The sequence below is a fragment of the Eschrichtius robustus genome, chromosome 6, assembly GCF_028021215.1.
Source record: "Eschrichtius robustus isolate mEscRob2 chromosome 6, mEscRob2.pri, whole genome shotgun sequence".
NCBI lineage: Eukaryota > Metazoa > Chordata > Mammalia > Artiodactyla > Eschrichtiidae > Eschrichtius > Eschrichtius robustus.
The window spans coordinates 83,378,108-83,391,589 of NC_090829.1; the positions used below are offsets into that span (position 1 = coordinate 83,378,108).

The 13,482-nt window shown below is 38.9% G+C and overlaps 1 pseudogene; it reads right to left on the reverse strand.

The window, feature by feature from the left end:
- Positions 1-217: 217 nt before the first annotated feature.
- Positions 218-524, reverse strand: LOC137765736 (non-histone chromosomal protein HMG-14 pseudogene; annotated as a pseudogene).
- Positions 525-13,482: the final 12,958 nt, after the last annotated feature.

Below are 13,482 nucleotides of genomic sequence, written 5' to 3' on the forward strand. Positions count from 1 at the left end.
TTCTGGTTGTACCAAAAAATAAACAACCAGCAAATGATTTCACCTCTTAAAAAAAAAAGCATTTACACTTAAAAAATGGGATGAGGTGGGACTCCCTCCTTTTTAAAAAAGTTTCTAGAGCTACTATAAAACTTTTTACAAAATAGTTGATAAAAATATTCCTCTGGATTGTACAAGAAGGGAGACAGGGACCCCTGATAGGACCAGGTGTGTGATATTAATCAGACTTGGCTTCTTTCCCTCCTACTTCATCAGAAGCTGGGCTCTCCTCGTTTTTAGCTTTTCCATTTTCTGTAGGTGAGTGTTCTTTAGTGTCTTGGTTAGCCACTTCAGCCTGTTTTCCCTTTGCTCCCCTTTTCCCTTTTGTTTGCACTTTTTTTGTCTGAAGATTTATCCTTTCCTGCCGCCTTTTTTGGCTTCGTTTCCACTTTTGCAGGAGCCGGCTTAGCTGACAACCTCGCCGACCTCCTCTTGGGCTCCTCCTTCGCCGCGCCCTCGGCGGAGCCGACCTTCCTCTCGGGCATCGTGGCGACGGGGCGGCCACGGCGCGCGGAGAGCCTTCTCGAGGCTGGGCTGCCTGGCCGCTGCCGCTCCTCCCGCCGCCCGAGCTGCTGGGACCCGCATGCAAACTCCTTTTGATCACCTTCTCTTTCTTCTTAAGCTACGAGAACTCTGCTGTGCAGTATGGTCAACTCTGACCACAGGTTGCTTTAGAGCCCTTGAAACGTAGCTTTCTAAGTAAAGATGTGCTCCAAGTGTAAGACATATGCCAGACGTTTTAAAAACTTCATATACAAAAAGAATGTAAAACAGATCGTGAATGTTTCGTGTTGATTATATCTTAAAATGATAATCCTTTAGATACACTGGATTGCTTATCTTCTTAAAATTAAAACCACCTCTTTATTTTTACATTTTTAAACATGACTGTTAGGATATTTAAATCTAAGCATGTGGCTTGCGTCGTATTTCTGTTTGACAACAAGTGTGGTAGAGACATCTCTGACTCAGACTTCGTGTTCCAAACTTCTCCTGCAACAGAATCCTCTCCCCCAGTTCAGTATCCCTCCTTATAACTCAACCACTTTCAGGCAGATCTGTTCCTCCTTCTTTTACAACACAGATATTATTAAGACCCCTTTTAAGGTCTGAGGATAGAAATGGCATTTTAATATTTCTTTAAAATATGTGTATCTTTATGAAAAAAAAAAAAAAAAAAAAGGTTAGGCAACCTGACCAGAGCTACTTAGCTGGAAGAAATAGATGGGTTCTGCATTCTTCTGACCATCACAAGTCTTATAAATAGGATTTAGCAGAAAAGGGGAAAAACACTTGGTTTGGGATTCAGATTACGTATGTTCAAATCCTCTCTCTGCATTAACTTGAATCTGTAACCCTAGGTAAGTCTCTTGAGCTCGCTGAAGTGGTCTTCTCAATTATAAATACATTTGCAAAAATTAGACTTAGATTATGTAAGCCGTCTGACATAAAATGGGTCTTTAATAAGTGATCCAAATATTATTTCACATGACAAATCATACTGCTAAATAATTTACTGGGACAATTAGGATCCAGACCATGGGCTGGGGCAGATAATGGGGACATATAAATCCCACCAACCTTTTAGAAAACATCTTCTACACCTTTTGTCTTTCTGCTGCATCATTCCTATTTCCATTAGCTTTTTTTTTTTTTTTTTAATTGGAGTATAGTTGCTTTACAATGTTGTGTTAGTTTCTGCTGCACAATGAAGTGAATCAGTTATATGTATACATATATCCTCTCCCTCTTGGACCTTATTGGGAGTCTTATTTTCAACAGATGCTTATTAAAAATATCCACAAAACTTTGAGGATGATACCAAGATATGAAGAACATTGAAGATCTAACTCTAAAGGTTAAAAGACCACTTTAGCCCATATTTTATTTCAAAAATTATATTTACTCCCAGGAAGCCACTGGTTCCATGGTCTTTAAAAAAAAAAAAAAAAGAAAAAATTTCTAACCAACATGGGATTTTTCACATTGTTCATACTCAGAGATATGAATAGGTAGAGGTTTTCCAAAATTAACATGGTTCAAGAAACACAGAATAACTTCCAAAAAGTGGGAGGAAAGAAATGCTTTGTTAATGTTCTGTACTCTAGAGGTGGGAAGGTAAGGAAGGTTTTATTCTTCAAAGTACATTAGGAGTCATTTTAATAGGCCATGGAATCTTTGAATTAAAATATAAGATTTGACTTTTCAAGATTTCTGTGTGTATTATTATTCTAGCTGACCCTTGGATGAGGAAAGTGAATTGACATGATAGAAACCAAAGCAGGATGCTTAGTAGCTCAAATGAGTCCAGGGAACCTGAGACCTGCCTCTGAGGTTCTGGATTCGTGGTTGCTAATTGAGTTTTTGGGCCCCAGCCTCCATAAGAAGCTACAATACATTGGCTGGTGATTTCAGAGCACAGGAAGCCCGGGTTCCCTTATGTCCCCTCAATTCACCATCTATAGTCTCACATTCAGTGCTTCTCTGTCATGATTAACTGAGGCAAGGAAGACCCTTGTCAAAGATAATGAGACTAGAAGGACAATGTCAAATCTCTTCATTTGGGCCTAATGTGATCCTGCTGAGTTACAACAGACTTGTGACCCAAAGAAGCCAAATCCCTAGAGGTGGCACTCTTTTTGATTTTTTTTTTTTTTTTTTAACTACTGCCAAAGCCCTCTGTGGACCACTAACATTATCTTAGTCAAGTTGTAACTTGGAAATAGTCAATAAGCAGGTTGTAGGACAAACAGCACCTGCCTGAATCCCTAATGACCCTTGCAAACAAGGACTTGTGTAGACCCTTCTTGACATGTGAACGAACCCCTTCCCTTCCTTTCACCACCAGGCAAGCTCCTGGGATTCCTCAAGGCCAGGTTGAAATTTGACATATTCATGAAGCTTCCACCCTCCTGCCACTCTCTTAGTTGTCACCTCTGCCCCACCAGCGATCAAAGTCCTTTGCACTTGCCTCTCTCAGAGGCTGTAATTATTTTTGTATGTGTTTGTTTCTCCAAATAAAGTACTGGGGCTTTGAGAGAAAGATTTTCTCACTTGTCTTTGTATCTCACGTGCCACACACAGTTCCTGGAGTGGGGCAGGTAGGCTCACGGTTCTCCAGTGGGTGTATGCTTTTTCTGAAAGCAAAAGCTGATATAGGACTGTGTCAATCAATTGATATATTGACCAAATACCTCCCAGACAATGTTTTTTGGGTTTTTTTTTAAATGTATTCAAGAAAAGTATAGATAACCTTAAAAAATGTCCAGTTGTCTTTAGTTTTAGTTGCCTTTGCAGAAAGGTACTTGGTGAAAGAGGAGCACATTGTCAGGTTAATTAGTTCTTTTCTTTGAGTCCACATTAAGAGCATCCATTTTTACTTCATTCTAATGGAACTGAAGAAGATAAGCCATCGTTCAGTGGCCTCTATTAGGATTATTAGAGAAAACTGTTAACCTTTTCAGGTGCAGAATACATAGTAGAGGCATTTTATATGAATCATTACTTCAGCTATTTCCATATATGGTGGGGGGTTTTTGTGTTTTTTTTTAAATTTTTCACTACAGCTGCTTTTTGTTATCTTTAAAATGTTTTAATTCCAATGTTTTTTGGGGAATTTCTTCCTAAATTTTCTCGTTTTATCCCGTCAAGTGCCTGCAGTACAGGGCTCAGTTGTTGCCATCTATGTGATGTATTTTCATGAAAATAGGAAAGTACTCTGTAATCCTCCTTTTATTTTCCCAAGTAGCTCATTGATGATTAAACTTGTAAAACTAGAGTTTCATTCCTTTGGCTTAAAACTTGGGCTTTTATTAAAAGATAATCTTTTATAAAATATATAACATTTTCCTTCTTAAACCTGTATGATCCAATGTGACACTTTATACCACTTATCATATTCATTTTCTATTATACTTATTTGTGTATTTATTCTATGTCCCCTACTGCATTATTAGCTTCTTGAAGTCAAGAGTTATGTCTTCTTCATTTTTCTATGTCCTACTTTTCCCAGCTATATCTCTTCAGAGGGATTAAATGTTGGTTGTAAGAGATGACATGCATAACCCAACTATAAGGTCGGAGTAAGTTACCAATTATTTGGCCCCAAATCAGAATTCACACAGCTGCTGGTGACACAGAGTCTTAATGGATCTGAACCCTTGATGCCTTGCTGCGTCACAATCCTTTCCTCCTGGGGCTTACATAATCATCATGTAGAACTGATGCAAATAATCTTTTTTACTAGGGCTTCCACTGATGAGAGTGTCTTCAGATTTGGACATTTCCATTTCTTATGCCAGACAGTGGGAGTTGAATCATAGCCTCCCACGTGGGAGGAGAGTTTTGTCAGTGCCCACGTCACCTAAGCTCTACATATATCTCTGCCTTCAGCTCTGCAACCTCTCAGAAAGCCCATCTCCCTGCACCAGCACACTTTCATGTACATAACTGTCATTCCATTAAAATATTTTGATACACACACACACACACACACACACACGGAAGAGGGATTAAGAAAGAGGAAAGGGAATTAGTCCATAGAGTCAATGTTCTTATCCGTACAGAGAAGAAGACAGATGAATCTCAGCAAGGTCAAGTAACATGCTTTTGACCACAGAGCTAGAAAACAAAAGAACCAGGTTCCTCAAACCCATTGTGGTCTAGCTACAAAGCCTGAGAATTTTCCAACACACTATGCTGCTTTATTAGTCATGTGCCTAATAATGGAAGTAATCTGTTCGGTACTTTTCATATTTTTTAAAAAAGTTTGTCTGCATACTTTCCTTTCTACTTTCTCTGTATACTCAGTCTGACTTTTCCTTTCACATTTGGCTGATTTTCTTTTTCTTTAATCCTGGCTGTTTGTTTTTTTCTTTTTTCCCCCTCCTCCTGCTCACTCATCTTTTCCTTCCTCCTCATTCTTTATCTCTTTTCCACTCTCTTTTTTCCAATTCCATTAATGAAAGTAGATAATAACTTGTGAATTCAAGTGGAACTTCATTTCTGAAACTGTACACTCATGCTGGAACCCATTAGGCTCAATAGCGAGAAATGAGAGAAATCATAATTATCAGGCCACTAAAATACATGAAACATAAAATTTGTTGGGGAAAGTAATTGAAATTATTGGAGCAGTTGGGCCTGGTGCTGAGCAGACCCTCAGTGATAATGGAAAGGTTATGGGTGATGTTTAGCAATGCTGATGAGGTCCAAGGTGACTCGGTACCAACACAGTTAGCAAATTTATGCTCACTTTATATTTTGCTAATCCATCTCTGAAAATCAAGAGAACAGCAGGGTTCAGGGGACCACTTCAACTGACCAGAAAAACAGGTACTGAAGACTTGTTCTTTTCTTCATCTCTTTATGGGTTGTTTTGTTTGTTTGTTTGTTTTACTTTTCTCATTCTGTTGTCTTCTTTCTCCTTGAGTTTCTCTATCTTCTTATTTCACTTCTTCCTATTATTCTTTTCTTCTTTTAGTTTTGTTTTTCCTATATCCCTTTTCATTTATTCTGGTGCTACTTTCTTATTTAATTCCATTACAAATCATTTGACAATTTGTCTGATTGGTGTATAGAGTGTGCTTTTCACCAAGAGCAATTCTGTAACCGGAGGATCAGAATTTTTCGTCCTTTGACCAAGGCTGCCTGCCCCTGAGACTAAACCACAGTCCAGATCTGCAAATACAGATGCTCCTGCAGGTATAACTATCAAACAAAAGCAGCTACTGTGCATGTTCAGTGGATGCTATCTATACAGCAAGAGAAAGAGGATGATTCTCAAACTACCAACCTTAAAATTCCTAAGGTGTCTCTTACCTCAGCAACTTAAGAATTTTAAATAGTCAGAGCTGCTTATACACTGTATTTATGGTATAAGGGCTAAGACACAGAAAATATCATCCAGGAAGAGGTACCAGTTCATATGAGGTAAATATATTCAGGCCATGAGGGGGCAACATTTTTGATAAAGATACCTGAATCATGCTGGAAAATGTTTAAGAGAGCTGGTGGTAATTATAGGCAGAATAAGTGTGTATATACCTGACTTTAACTTACAGTTGCCTCATAACTTTACATCTCTTTCATATCTCCTTCATGACAATTTATATTTATATCACATTCTCCCACTTTCAAAAATTTTCTTTGATCCCCACATGTTGAAAGTAAGAGAGCGATTATTACCCCCATCCAATAGCTGAAGAAACTGAGGCTCTGAAAGATTAAATGATACAGACACTGTCACTTGACAGTGAGGCAGATATGTCTCCAATCCTTTTACTCCACCTGCTTTCCACAGTGCTCTATGTCCATCTCTACTGTTAGAAAATTCTTGAGTTGGGCCTGAATGGTGTCTTAGTTTTGAAAGTGTTCACTGACATCATTTGGCCAAGTTCTATACAATAGTCACTATATCTCTGCGTATATGGCTTGACCAAAGCATAACTGCAGTGGCATCAATGTGGACAACTTACCAGTGCAGTGCCTAATCCTTCTAATATGTATGAATTCCAGATCTGAAATCCCCCACTTAGTAGTAGCTCGGTCTCTGCTTAAATATTTTTAGATGAGTGGCTTCAGAGCTAGCCTATTCCGTTGTTGGATAGCTCTAATTGTTAAAAAAATTATTTTTTCTGTTGAGTTAATAGCTAAGACCATTCAACAGAATTCCAGCCTTTAGGTCACTCAGAGCAAATCATCATAGAGACAGTTACTGAGTTAACAATATATGTCAGCTTTGTGCTCAGATGCTGATAATAGTTTCTTCCTTCTTCTACAGTAGCAGCATAGGCAGGTACCTTGTACTAATAGTTAAGAGTGTGGGCTCTGGGGTCAAACCTCTGGCTTGAAACCTGGCTTCACCCTGTTCTGCTGCCCAAGTCTGTGACGTTTACCTAACTTCTCTGTGCCTCAGATTTTCCATGTGCAAAATGAGGATAGTAATAGTACTACCATATTGGGTTTTGGCCAGGAGTAAATTATATGATCCGCATAAAAAACTTGAAACTGGCATGGCACTTCTTAAGCAATAAATAAAGATTAGCTATTATTATGATAATGCCAGTACCTCAGGATATCTAGACCCCTCTCATGTGCCTCTTAGAATCCTCTCCTCCAGGTTAAAACTCTGCATTCATTAGGTAGACCATTCATTTATTTATTCATTCATCTAAAACTGACTGGGTGACTACTAAGGATCAAATGTGTGGCTAGATCTGGAGATGAGACAGTGAACAAACAATCCCAGATCTAAAGAAGATCACTGTCTGTTTGGAAGATACAGATATTCAGAGATAACTGTAATTCAGGGAGAGAAGGGCTGTGATTTTCTTAGCTATAAAATGGGAACACAGAGCAAGCCCACACATCCTTTCCTGGCTGGAGCCGGTGATGGGTTTTGGGGAAGGACTTAGACTTCCCAGAGGGGAAGCCTTAAATCAAGTCTTGGAGGACAAGTTAGAGCTACCTGGGAGGGGAGAATGGCATTTCAAACAGGAGATGTTCATGTACAAAGGCATGGAGGAAAGAGGCATTTGATGGGCACAGGACATGTGCATGTACAAAGGCATGGAGGAAAGAGGTATTTGATGGGCGCTGTAAGTGGTTTAGTATGGATGGAGTGGAAGATGCCTACCAGAGGGAGAAGGCTTCGGAGAAGATTGGAGAGCAAGCCAAGCTGTTCTGGGTTCAGTTTTAAAAATAGGAGGGTTGACTTTTACCTTGATCTCTTCTTGGCGGCCTCATTACACTGGAATAAATTAAATTCTGAAGTCTTCTGTTACATGTGCTGCTGTTAAAGAAAGTTTGTTTGAACAATAAACAAAAGGCAGGGTTTTCCAAGGCCCAGCATACAGGCTCAATAAGTAACAATGCCAGAAAGAAACTGAGGGCCAACAGGAGAGCACAGACCACCTGAGGGGAAAACTGTGACACTGTTTCAAATTCTTTTGTACAGCAAATTCTTATATGTGAAGTGCTAGAAAATAATCATATAGAATTGAAATTTTTAAAGATTTCCTAAGACTAACAATAAGAAAAAAGGAAGGAAGGAAGGAAAGAAGGAAGGAAGGAAGGGATGGGGAAATGGAGAAAGAGATTGAGAGAGAGAAAGATTCTGAAAAACCTAGTGATTAATACCTTAGAGATTCTTAGGACGAAATGGTCAATTATAAGAGTGTCCACTAAAATTCTTTTATTGCCTTCTGATGGCTGTTATAACACTTTTGGGATGACTATTTCCTGGCTGTCACTTCAGGACAATCTATGATCACTTTTCTAGCATTTTCTCTAATTTTATGTTAGTCTTGGTACGCAGAGAAATGTTTTTACTATTCCATTGAGAAAAAAGAAATTATATCTGTAACACTAATGGCCAAAACTAAATAATATGGCACTGAAAATAAAGACATTTTACATTATAATGGGTCATAGGAATAAAAACAGACTAAACTGTATAAATCTTTTAGATTCTCTGCAGCACACATATACAAACACCACATACCACAGGGGAAAAAAAAATTAATTCTAAGCTCCAGGCATTGACGTGTCATCCATTGTTTCCAAATTGCCAAGACAATGATACTGTTTCAAACTTAAAATCATCTAATGAAAGCGTCTGCTGAGCTAATGTTGTTTAATGGAAGTTTATCATATTTATTTTACTATTCCTATAGTAAACTTCATCTTGTCAGTGCAATGTGGATGCTTGTCCTGAATCACCACAACTGTAACTAAGGGGCAGAATTAGGTACTACACAGAATTAGGTATTGCCAGAGTGTTTATTAACAGGAGAATTATATTTGTGACAACATAAAGAAATATTTATATAAATAATTTCTAATGCATGGTACTAAATGGCGTAAGCACCTTACTCTAGAAAAATAAGTTAAAGAGGATAATTCCTCTCGCTCTAAGTAGAGGAAAACTTACAGACTTCTACAGTGGTATAACTAAAAGGGACCTACAGTTAAAGACAGGGTGACTTTTCTCCCTGTCCCATTTTATGCCACAAGGAAGGTGCTGATTTTTAGTGAAGAGCTGAAAAGCATCTTTGAAACGTTTGGTGTAATCTTTTATTCAACAAGTGAGGAATCCATGTCCCAATGAGGATAACTCAATTGCCCAAGGTTTCAGTTAATTAATGGCAAAACTAAGGCTCAAACTCAGTTCTTCAGACCCCTGATCCATAAGCCTTTCACTTCAACATTGACTTTTTTGGGACTTTCTTTTTTCTTCCTACACTGTCCTCCTTTAAGAGATTTTGTGAGAGTTAACGTTTATCTTCAAGTGTGCTGTTCTATCCAGCAGAGTAGGAATGGTAAAAAGTAATCTTGTGCCTTAATTAATTAATTAATTTTAATGAATTTATTTATTTATTTATTTATTTATTTATTTATTTATTTATTTATTTATTTTTGTCTGCATTGGGTCTTCATTGCTGTGCGGGCTTTCTCTAGTTGTGGCGAGTGGGGGTTACTTTTCGTTGCAGTGTGCAGGCTTCTCATTGCGGTGGCTTCTCTTGTTGCAGAGCATGGGCTCTAGGCACACGGGCTTCAGTAGTTGTGGCTCACGGGGTCGAGTGCAGGCTCAGTAGTTGTGGCACACAGGCTTAGTTGCTCCCCAGCATTTGAGATCTTCCCGGACCAGGGCTCGAACCCATGTCCCCTGAATTGACAGACGGATTCTTAAACAGTGCACCACCAGGAAAGCCCTTGTGCCTTAATTTAAAGTTGCTTCATTAAAAGTATTCATTTCATTTAAAAACATACCACAAGTAATATGAATACAAATATGTTCTGAACTTAATAATGCAAAATTTCTGGCTTGTTATTTCTCCCACACTGAGAATATCATATAAATGTGGAAAACAAGCACCTTCAGCAGAATTTCTGAAATCTAATGATGCTCAGTAACTATGTCAATTACCAAGAAAACATCTCTGAGTCCTTCCTTTGACCACTAGAAGCTCTTTTATGCTCAGATGCTACTGGCAAAAATATTCCTGGACACAGCAACTTTAAAGCATTTGAGCACCAATGCAATTTCACAGGAAGAAAGGTTAAAGCTGGGAGCACACCAGAGAACTAATTGCCAAGAGATCTGCCTTTATGTACACACTGTGGTAATTCATAGAGATACCATTTAAAAAGAGAAAATCAATTCTGTTCTATAGACACTGTGTCCTCTAGAGTAGGGGAGAGAATGAGGGGTTCTCATGCTCTGGGGATTTTCTGAAAGGCAAACTGTGGATGTGTTACTGGAAGTCATGTGGGCCGTCTGTTGTGAAGGAGAGGAGACCTATTCAAGATTTATAATTCAAAAAAGTATCATTCGTTTCCATAATGTGTTGTCAAACCCAAGTTCATGTGCCCGACGTAGAGGCAGATGAGGCCAAACAAACCAAAACACTGGAGTTCGGAGCAGAGAAAAGTTTATTGCAGGGCCAAGCAAGGAGAATGGGCATCTCATGCTCAAAAGAGCTGAACTCCCAGATGGGTTTCAGGGAAGTGTTTTTAAAGGCAAATTTTGGGGTAGGGCTGCAGGTATGTAACTTTCTTCTGATTGGTTGGTGGTGAGGTAACAGGGTGGTGTTCCAGGAATCTCAGTAAGCATCTCCTTCTGCTCCTGACCAATCAGGAGTCCATGTGCTTAAGCTCAGCATGAAGTTACCGTCCTCCACCTGGGTGGGAGCCTTCATTCCTATAGTAGGACTCAGAGATACATATCAGATTGTTATGTTTATCCTTTGAGGAGGAACCAGGGCCCTGCCCCATCACTGCACTATTGTTTCTTGACTGCCTTTCCTTTATTTCTGCATTCCCTCCCTCCCCTAGTTAGTAACGTTGAATCTGCCCTTTGGAACTCAGGGAAGGTCTAGGAGGCTGAAACCTTTTTCCTACAAACAAGAAACAGGGGATAAGGAAAGGCTGTTGTATCCAGAAGGGCCCCGCAGAATCCTGCTCAATTTCAAGTGGGCTTCCCAGTATGGTAAACAAAGTTTAGTTTTTTTTTTTTTTTAATTAAAATTTTTCTTTAAAATAATTTTTATATAATCGATATACAACAAACTGCAATTAAAGTCTACAGTTTGATAAAGTTTTGATATGTGTACACACCTGTGAAACCACAGCAGTCAAGTTAATGACCATATTCATTACCCCCAAATGTTTCCTCATGCCTCCTTATAATTCCCCTCTCCCTGCACTGTCTGCTTCCTCCTGTCTCTAGGCAACCACTGGTCTACTTTTTGTTCCTATAATCTGAATTTTCTAGAATTTTATATAAATGGAATCATACAGCATGTACTCTCTTTTGTCTGGCTTCTTTCACTCAATATAATTGCTTTGAGATTCATCTCTGTTTTTGAATATATCAAGAGTCCATTCCTTTTTATTGCTGAGTACTATTCTACTGTACAGATATACCACATATTGCTGATCCACTCATCTATTGATGGACAACTGGATTATTTCCAGTTTGGGGCTATTACAAAGAAAGTTGATATGCTCATTCATGTATAAGTATTTGTGTGGACATATGCTTTTTTTTTTCTCCTGGGTAAATATCTAGGATAAAAATAGGTAGATCATGTAATAAGTTTATGTTTAACTTTAGACTTCTTTACCATAGGGAAAAGGGGTTGTACTGCTGGTTCAGCTGAAATAGCACCTTTCAGCAGCCTTTGTGTGGAAATGACTTGACTCAGAATGGAGGTACTCAGAGCCTTTTGTTCTTAGCTTCAGGTTCTATTTAGTTACAACTCCCATAAAATTGAAAAACAAAAACAAAAACTAACAGAGTTTCTCATAATCTGGGAAGCGAATATATGAGAAAATGATTTTTAAAAAAATTTTAGAAGGGTCCTGGGTATCCTAGGCTTCTCCTAGGGCCCTAGAGACCTCTTTTTCAGTGAAAATCACATAGGTGAAGGAGAAACTACACCTCACTCTCACGAAGCATGTGTGGAGCTTCCAGAATAAGTGACTTATATCAATAACTAGTTTTTCAAAAGTGTAATAACAGCCACCAATTTTTAAACCATGTATTTATATTATGGTAACTAATTCATATACTTGTGCATACTTCACGTAGTAATGTGAAATGTTAGTGTTTTTCACATAGGAGAACTTTTTCTTTTTTTATAAATTTATTTTATTTTTAGCTGTGTTGGGTCTTTGTTGCTGCGTGGGCTTTCTCTAGTTGCGGCAAGTGGGGGCTACTCTTCATTGCAGTGTGCGGGCTTCTCACTGCGGTGGCTTCTCTTGTTGCAGAGCTTGGGGTCTAGGTGCACGGGCTTTAGTAGTTGCAGCACGTGGGCTCAGTAGTTGTGGCACACAGGCTTAGTTGCTCCACAGCATGTGGTATCTTCCTGGACCAGGGCTCGAACCCGTGTCCCCTGCATTGGCAGGCAGATTCTTAACTACTGCACCACCAGGGAAGTCCACATAGGAGAACGTTTCACATGCTTTTACTCATTTGATTTTCATAGAATCTTTGTCAAGGAGTCAGAAAAAATAATAATTTCCCCCATTTTACAGTTGCAGAAAGTGTAGGACAGCCTGGTATAGTAGACAGAATTCCTAAGCTGGGGGTCAGGAAAGCAGGGCTGTAGTCATATGTGTTGTGTCTTTGTCATTCAGTTACTATCATTTAAGCCTTCTGGGTCTTAGTCTCCCTGATGAGGTAAAAAGTCTGGGTGGCATCAGTCTTCTCAAATTATGTGTGTAGTCAAATATGGTTGTGGAAAAGGGACTATTTAATTACCTTCTGGAGAGTCATAATATACATACCATATAAAAGGCTCTGAGAATCCTTATAGTAAGAGCCTTGTTTACCTTTGGGTCTTTAGCATTTCCCAGAGTGATTTACCCTAGAACTTTTTTTGCATATTAATCTTCTAGTAACTAACATCTCATGTGATTCTTCTAAAAGACACAATGAGAAACTCCAAAATAAATAATTTCTCAAATTCTTGGAAGCCCTAATATTCTCCCTGCTATGAAAGATGTTACTGCCCCACATTCACAGAGCAAAGTGTGGTGAAATGGAGATGAGAAGCTGGGTGTCCTAATTCCTTGTCCATTTCTGTTTTCATGGAACTAACAAGACGCATCAGATCTTTCCTTAGGGTGCTTCATCATGGCACACCCAAAGTGGCCGAGGGGCAAGTTCTCATGACAGCAAAGTTCCTTGGCCTAATTCTGACCAGGAATGAGTTTGCCAGCATTTATTATTTTTTCTTCCGCTTACATTTCCACTATAGGCAGTGCTTACCTGACTCAAGTTTTTGTAGCGAGTGCCAAGTTACGTACGTAAGGTTGTTAGAGGAATCCGCTTACACTTCCTGGTTGGTGGGGGGGTTAAACTGAAAACTTTATTTGGAAATAGCAAGGCTTATTTCACACGGACGAAATAAAACATGGGAATGTTGAATTGCCGGC